The sequence below is a fragment of the Schistocerca americana genome, chromosome 2 (genome assembly GCF_021461395.2).
Source record: "Schistocerca americana isolate TAMUIC-IGC-003095 chromosome 2, iqSchAmer2.1, whole genome shotgun sequence".
In the NCBI taxonomy this organism is placed as follows: domain Eukaryota; kingdom Metazoa; phylum Arthropoda; class Insecta; order Orthoptera; family Acrididae; genus Schistocerca; species Schistocerca americana.
This window is the reverse complement of record NC_060120.1, coordinates 181,013,676-181,022,969: the sequence shown is the minus strand read 5'-3', so window position 1 is coordinate 181,022,969 and position 9,294 is coordinate 181,013,676.

Here is a 9,294-nt window from a genome sequence, read left to right as displayed (position 1 = left end):
ATATAGAATGGCAAGTCATTAATATATAATAAGAACAACAAAGGACCCAAGACTGACCCTTGTGGAACCCCATTCTTGATAGTTCCCCAGTTTGAGGAATGTGCTGATCTTTGCATGTTACGAGAACTACTTATTTCAACTTTCTGCACTCTTCCAGTTAGGTACGAATGAAACCATTTGTGCACTGTCCCACTCATGCCACAATACTTGAGCTTGTCTAGCAGAATTTCATGATTTACACAATCAAAAGCCTTTGAGAGATCACAAAAAATCCCAATGGGTGGTGTTCGGTTATTCAGATCATTCAAAATTTGACTGGTGAAAGCATATATGGCATTTTCTGTTGAAAAACCCTTCTGGAAACCAAACTGACATTTTGTTAGTACTTCATTTTTACAGATATGTGAAGCTACTCTTGAATACATTACTTTCTCAAAAATTTTGGATAAAGCTGTTAGAAGGGAGATTGGACGGTAATTGTTGACGTCAGATCTATCCCCCTTTTTATGCAAAGGTATAACAATAGCATATTTCAGTCTATCAGGGAAAATGCCCTGTTCCAGAGAGCTATTACACAGGTGGCTGAGAATCTTACTTATCTGTTGAGAACAAGCTTTTAGTATTTTGCTGGAAATGCCATCAATTTCATGTGAGTTTTTGCTTTTAAGCAAGTTTATTATTTTCCTAATTTCAGAGGGAGAAGTGGGTGAGATTTCAATTGTATCAAATTGCATAGGTATGGCCTCTTCCATTAACAGCCTAGCATCTTCTAATGAACACCTGGATCCTACTATATCCACAACATTTAGAAAATGATTATTAAAAATATCTTCAACCTCTGACTTTTTGTTCGTAAAGTTTTCATTCAATTTGATGGTAATACTGTCTTCGTCTGCTCTTGGTTGACCTGTTTCTCTTTTAATAATATTCCAAATTGTTTTAATTTTATTATCAGAGTTGCTGATTTCAGACATGATACACATACTCCTGGATTTTTGAATAACTTTTCTTAATATAACACAGTAGTTTTTATAATTTTTGATAGTTTCTGGGTCACTACTCTTTCTTGCTGTCAGATACATTTCCCTTTTCCGGTTACAAGATATTTTTATACGCTTAGTAAGCCATGGTTTGTTACAAGGTTTCTTACGAGTATATTTAACTATTTTCTTGGGGAAGCAGTTTTCAAATGCATTTACAAAAATGTCATGAAATAAATTATATTTTAAATTGGCATCAGGTTCACGGTACACCTCATCCCAGTCTAACTGCTGTAGGCTTTCCCTGAAATTTGCAATTGTTAAATTGTTGACTGAACGTACTACTTTGAAGGACTGTTTAGTATTGCTGAATGGAGCTATGTCATATATTGTAACTAGCTGTGCACCATGATCAGAAAGACCATTCTCAACAGGCTGAGCATTTATCTGGTTAAACTTATCTTGGTCTATAAAGAAGTTATCTATCAGTGAGCTGCTATCCTTTACCACCCGAGTAGGAAAATCAATAACGGGTGTCAAATTGAAAGAACCGAGTAATATTTCAAGGTCATTTTTCCTATTACCCTCTTTCAGAGAATCTACATTGAAGTCCCCACAAATAATAATTTGCTTCCCCCTGTCTGACAGATAGCACAACAAGGAGTCCTAATTTTTCAGAAATAGATGAAAATTTCCTGATGGGGACCTATATACAGTTACAATTATAAATGTGCCTTTATTTAATTTAAGCTCACAGGCACATGCTTCTATATGTTTCTCTACACAAAACTTTTTTGTTTCTATACTTTTTGCACAATGATAACTTTTGACATATATGGCAACTCCTCCTTTCTCCATATTTTCTCTCATTAAATGTGCAGAGAGCTTATAACCACTTACATTTACCTTATCCATATCAGTAACAATGTGATGCTCAGACAGGCATAGTATATCTATTTCATTCTCAGCTTCTAAATCTTCCAAGCAAACCAGAAGCTCATCTACTTTATTCTTTAAACTCCCAATATTTTGATGAAATATACTTACATTATTTTTAATTATACTTTTTGAGAACCTTTCCTTATTCTAACATTTGCAGTACTCTCCTGTCTGAGTTTCTCATTGTGCTTAGGCCTAGTTCCTATACCAGTGGTCACATGGTGTTCAGAGATGCAGATTATGTCAATTGGGTTGGGTGACTTTAGTTCATCAATGCAATTATCTAGGACTGAGATACAACTTGGTGGAGATAAAATTTCTGGTGATTGGTGAAAATTTATAATTGATAGCTGTGATTGGTGATCCAATGTGCTAGAATTGTGCTGTTGAATTTCTTTCCTAAACTGAAGATTTGTTTCAATCCTGACCTCTCGTAGAACTTGACATCTTTCTGTCTTACCTATCCTAAAAAAGGTGCTGCTCCAACACCTGTAACCACTGGTATTTTACCATTCATGGCAGTGCCTCCCCCCTTAAATTTCCTGCTATTACCCCAGCCAGTTTCCCCTTCCCTTTCCTGTTGAGATGTAGGCCGTGCCTGGTATAGTCCCACCTACTGAGATAATCAACAGGAACCACACCAATATGAGTCCCCGCACCCGACACAAGCAGCCGTTCCAACTCCAAATTAACTCTCCCAACAGAAGAGTTCAAATGAGGCCGGTCATGGCGTCTCAGGACAGATACAAACTCAACATTGGTGTGTCTCGATGCCGACGCAATCTGGTTGATGTATATGTAGAAACCTATAGTCATCTGCTAACATCGGAAGTCAACCCCTTACTACCATGCTCACTCATGTTGCAGTACTGGGTTTCCTGCTTTTGTATCTAATAAGTCTCTATTAATTTATTGTTTCCTTTCTTTTTGCAGCACACTGAAAATGCCGATTTGGATATTTTTTCAGTGAATTTTTCAACAACAGAGGCCAGATATCTGAAACTGAAAAAGATTTAGTTTTGACTACACCTGGACAGAGAAAAGAAACAATTTTTACTAAACAACATTTTTAACAGTGTAAAAGTCAACACTATTAAAGGAGAAAATACAAGTGTTTCTGGCAGTATTTGATAATTAGAAAGGGAAAAACTCTCAAAGGATATGGAAAAAAGGGTCCATGTATTATCTTCCAAATATTGACTGAAGTGTTTATGCATATATATTTTCTCTGTCAATACAAGGTAAGGAAATTACTCAAAAGCCACAACATCTCGACATACCAACCTCGATGTATACATGTCCAGCACATTTGTCACCTGGTGGGGATGTCTATCGAGTTTTGTGTAAGTACATCACTGGGGTGAGGGCAGGAGTCAGCCCAAAGCTTACAAAAATGTAAGAAAAAATGTATAACGTACTGATCAAAGATGCCCCAGATTTGCAGAAAATTTCAATAACATATTTCCATCAGCAGCAGATAATTTAGGTTTTAACTCATCCTTAGCAGACAGCCTACAGTACGTAAGCATAGCCTTCCAAAACAATTACAATGAAATTCGACTTTGTCTTACATCTTTAGGAAAAGCCCTTTCCTTAAAACCAAAAGTTCAACTGATTATGATGAAATGACTAGTGAAATAAAATGTTGTTCATGTGAACTAAAATATATTGATTTAGTTATGGCGCTTTCACTGAGACAGCAACTCCCTTGCCACAGTGGACACACTGGTTCCCGTCAGATCACCGAAGTTAAGCGCTGTTCGGCGTGGACGGCACTTGGGTGGGCGACCATCCAGGCCACCGTGCACTGTTGCCATTTTTCAGGATGCACTCAGCCTTGTGATGCCCATTGAGGAACTACTCGACCGGATGATAGCGGCTCTGGTCAAAGAAAACCATCATAACGGCTGGGAGAGCAGTGTGCTGACCATACGCCCCTTCCATCTGCATCCTCAGCTGAGGATGACACGGCGGTGGGATGGTTCCAATGGGCTTCACAAAAAGTAGACAAACGTTTAGCAAGGAATTACTGACTTATTTCATTACTGCCAGCCTTTTCTAAAATTGCCACTCTTAGTACAGGAAAACATGCTCAGTAACAAAGAGTTTGGATTTTAAAAATGACTGTCAACTGAAAAGGGTGTATTTACATTGATGGATGATATACTAGAATCATTAAATAATAAATTACTGCCATTTGGAATATTTTGAGACTTGGCTTTGACTTTTGGTTTGTAAAACATGATAGTGTAATAAGTAAAAACATTACAGAATAGTGAGCACATCAGGTTCATGGTTTTTACCTTATTTGAATGACAGAAAACAACATGTACCAGTGCCAATGGTATAACGATTGACCCTGAGAATTGGAAGAAATTAGACATGGTGTACCAGAAGGCTCGATTGTGGGTCCTTTGCTGTTACTAATATACATAAATATTCTGCCATATGCAGTTTCTGAACATGCAAATTGTGGTCTTTTTGCAGATGTAACAAGTATAGGAATAAGAAAATGTATGAGCAATCTTACCGAAAAGGCACCTTATGAATTACTTGAAAACATCCACAAATGGTTCAAGGCAAATGGATTATTATTGAATTTTGATTAGACTCAATAATACAGTTCAGTACTTCTCATAACTCCACAAGCTATAAAAATAGGTTTCTCAAATAATGAATTGCAAGAAGTAGGATGTGTTAAGTTTTTGGGACTACAAACAGATCATAATCTCAATTGGAAAACCCACCGGCTAGAATTAATAAAGCACCTTGGTTCAGCTGTTTTACAGTATACATAATTTTGTTATAAACGATTTGAAAATGATGAAACTAGTTAATTCTGAATATTTCGATTCACTAATGGGTTAAGCAATCGTTTTGTAGAGAAATTCAATCTTCAGGGATACTATGATATCTGAGGCTTTTCTGGCATATATACTGCGTTTCTGAAGAAGAGAAATTTGTTACCATCAAGTATAGATTTAAGTGTCAGGAAGTCGTTTCTGAAAGTATTTGTATGGAGTGTAGCCATGTATGGAAGTGAAACATGGATGATAAATAGTTTGGACAAGAAGAGAATAGAAGCTTTCGAAATGTGGTGCTACAGAAGAATGCTGAAGATTAGATGGGTAGATCACATAACTAATGAGGAGGTACTGAATAGAATTGGGGAGAAGAGGAGCTTGTGGCACAACTTGACGAGGACATGTTCTGAGGCATCAAGGGATCACAAATTTAGCATTGGAGGGCAGCACGGAGGGTAAAAATTGTAGAGGGAGACCAAGAGATGAATACACCAAGCAGATTCAGAAGGATGTAGGTTGCAGTAGGTACTGGGAGATCAAGAAACTTGCACAGGATAGGGTAGCATGGAGAGCTGCATCAAACCTGTCTCAGGACTGAAGACCACAACAACAACAACATACTGCTTTCAAGGTTCTTTGGTGTACTGGTAGACACAATCGTCAAATACCTACATCATTTCAGTGGATAGCCATTCTGCCATCATCGGATCATCCTGATGGAATGATGTGTCTGCTGCATGTTTGTCATACTTATGGCTACAGATCCATAGCTGGTGTTGTGCTCGGCAGTGCATGGGTGGGGGTGGGGGGGGAGGGTCGTGCAGCTGTGGCGGTGGTGAGGGGGGAGTCACTCATTGTCAGTTGGCACCTGTTGCTGCTCACTGTTCCAGCCGCATCTTGTGCCTGGATGTCGCATTCTGCTTTGATGGAGCTTAATATAGGCTCCAACAGCTTGCTCAGTTGGAAGCCTGTGTCCATATTGATTAAATTATCAGTCACGTGGATTTCGATTGCTTCTTTGGAAATGTAGTTCCAGAATTTATCAGTAGTTCCAATTGTCCTAATGTCCTATGTCCATTATCCATACAGTTTTCTGCTACTGCATACTTGACAGGCTGCAGTAAAAGGATGTGGCACTCATGTTCTGTGCATTCACCATGGACTGTTAGTTACTTAGTTATTCTGTTAGTTACATGTTCCACTGATCAATCTCACAGTGACTGTTATGATGTGGAAAGTGTCCAAGTGCATAAGCTTAAAATTTTTGTTACCCATCTCATTCCCTTAAATGGCACACAATGCATATATTTTACCTACAGATTTATTTATTCCTGTTCAAGAATTCATCTATGGTATAGAAAGAGCTGTCAAGGAGATAAGATTTCAGTTTATTTTTTAGAAACTATTACTGGTTTCTGTCAGACATTTTATTTCATTTGGTAATTTATGGAGAATTTTTACAGCAGCATATTTTACCCCTTCCTATGCCAAAGATAGGTTATGTACAGGATAGTGTCTTTCTTTCTTCTGGTATTGTAATCATTAATGTCACTGTTGTTTTTAAACTGGTCCATGTTGTTGAGAACAAATTTCATTAGTGAGTAAATGTACTGTTGTAAGAATTCCTAACCTTTTAAACAGATGTCTACAAGATGTGTGACTATGAGCACCACAAATTATTCTAACCATTTCCTTTTGAGCAATGAATACTTTTAGTCTAACAAGTAAGTGCTGAGTTACATAAAAATATTATTATGTACGACATCAGAGAGTGGAAGTATGCAAAGTATGTTAGCTTACTAATTTCTATCTCCTGAAAATTGGCGATAATTCTGATTGCAAAACTTGCTGAACCTAGTCGCTTTAGGAGAACCAAAATATGAATTTTCCAATTAAGATTCTCATCTATATGTACACCCAAGAACTTAGTGTGCTCTACTCTGGCTACTCACTTCTGTTCATGTATTATGTTTATTGAAGGAACTGTACTCCTTGCAGTAGAAAATTGGATGTACCATGTTTTCTCAAAGTTCAGAGCAAGCCCATTCACAGAAAACCAATTAATAACTTTTCCAAAGACGTTATTTGCATCATTTTCTATTGGAGATTCGTTCACAGAATTAATAATAACGCTTGTATCATCAGCAAACAGTGTCAGTTTAGCTTCATGTTTTAGATAAAAACGGAGGTCATTCACATGTCTCAATAACAGAAGGGGGCCCATGATCGAACCCTGTGTAACACGTAATGTGATTTCACCCCCATTAGATGAAATGGGAAACTAACTTAAATCACTTAAACAACGAAGAGTAACTTCTAGCTCCCTGTTCTGTAGATATGACTTTCACATGCTGTTCCATTTATACCATAAAATCGTAATTTTTGTAACATAATGTCATGGTTCACACAATCATATGCTTTGGATAAGTCACAGAAAATTCCTGTAGGTGACATTTTACTGTTTAAAGACTCTATTATGTGGGCAGTCAAACTGTATATCGCTGTCTCACTGGAACAGCATTTTTGAAATCCAAACTGTGATTTACAAAGTATCCCATTACTGTTGAGATGGCTAACTACTCTTGAGTACTGTGTAGATCGTTTTACCAATATAAGTTTTTCCCCAATTTACACAGAACTTTGTATACCACCGATTTTTGAAGATCATATCATCTTTAACTGTCCCTAATAAAGTTCATATTTTGGCTGGTGGCCTCCATGTGAGACACGACAGGGACAGTGGGCAGAAGGCAACTAAGGCTCTTGCCCCCACCACTGCAGCCACATGACCTTCCACCATTCACCACCACATGGAACCTGTGAGGCCCAAACTCTGGTCTAGCAGGCATAAATACCGCCACCATGCTGCAGACACATCATTCTGTCAGCATCACCTGATGATGGCAGAACAGTTAATCACAGAAATATTGTGGACTTTCAATGATTGAAACCGACAGTATACCCAAGAATGTTAGAAGCTTCAGGGATACTGTTTTCAGGATATAGAAATTTGCTGTCAGAATTACACCTGATATTAAGTCTAGAACATTCTGCAGATATTTATTCAAAAAATTGGGTGTTTTGACTAGCCTCCACAAACAGGGCAAGGGAATAATATTAATACAGAAAGGAGTCAAATAAATTGGTACATATGGATAACAACTTACTAGAAACATTAAACGTATTTTTTTTTATTTACACGGCAAGTTCCGTAGGACCAAATTGAGGAACAAACCTCCAAGGTCATAGAATGTGTCACCAAATGAAATTACTACATAGAAATAATAACAGATAAAATGTTTATGAACCCAAAAAAAGTCGAGCCATAAGTTTAAGTAAATGCAATCAACAATACAACAAGAATCAGCTTAATTTTTCAAGGAACTCCTCAATAGAACAGAAGGAGTGACTGATAAGGAAACTCTTCAGTTTCGATTTGGAAGCGCATGGATTATTGCTAAGATTTTAAGACTGAATGTTTTAGGTTAATTTTTAATTAGAATTAGCACCATAAAGTAGCAATGTGATGTTAGTTCACTGTGTTGCACTTAAATAGCATTAAATTTACATCTTTGACTTCTTTCAACATACTAGGGATGTCCCCTTTCTGGGACTCGTGGTATATGACTAATGTAATGTAATGTAGTGGATGGCTGACCAACTGATTTTGTTTGCCACTGTCAGCTGTAGCTGACCACCCCGTACTTGATCCTCCCACCATGTCACACAAGCTGAGCCATGTGCAGCACTGTTGTGGTAGCAACCCGTCCGACATTCGTAAATGATGTAACTTTCAAGAATTATTTTACTTAGCTAGTATTTTTCTACATACAGCTGCAATCAATTGGAAAACTTCAAAGCTCTGCCGGAATCATATCCTCACAGTTTACAGCTTTTCTCATCACAATATTCTTTTTCATCGGCTGTGGGTTCATGAGGTTTAGTAGCACAGGAAAGAATTTCTAGTGCATTCTTAAATAATTTCAGAGCTTGTCGGATCACAGCCTCTTCAAAGGCCAAAAAAATTCTAGCTTTTTCATCTTTTTTATACCATGCCAGATGTCGAGGAATGCAGTCTCAATGAACGTAACATAAACAACACGCAGATGGCTATAGGAGTAGGGCAGCAATGTGATCACTGCTTGCCATTAGTCAGGCACTGTGAAGGGTGCCACCAAGTTGATCGGTTGGTGCATATTTAGGACCCTGGTAGGAGCATAGAAAAATCATTCTTTCTTCTTGTGTCAGTTTTACGGGATGGACGAAAATGTAGAATGCGCTCGCTTTTGTACTCAATCAATTATAGGAAATGGTGAGTTATTCTCATTTTTAAGTTGCCTACATTATTTTGAAACCAAACACTGAATTCGAGTTCTGTTTAAAGCACGTAGGACCTGGTACCTCAAAGCCGAAACAAGAAGGATGAGGAGGAGGAGCAGGAAGATATATGGCGACGTCTAACACGACTTCTAAGCGCTGCAACTCAAGACCCGTACTACAGTGTTTAAAATTTAGGAACAATCTGAACTACAATTGATGTTAAAAGGCCTGAACATTTCTGTTTCGTGAAA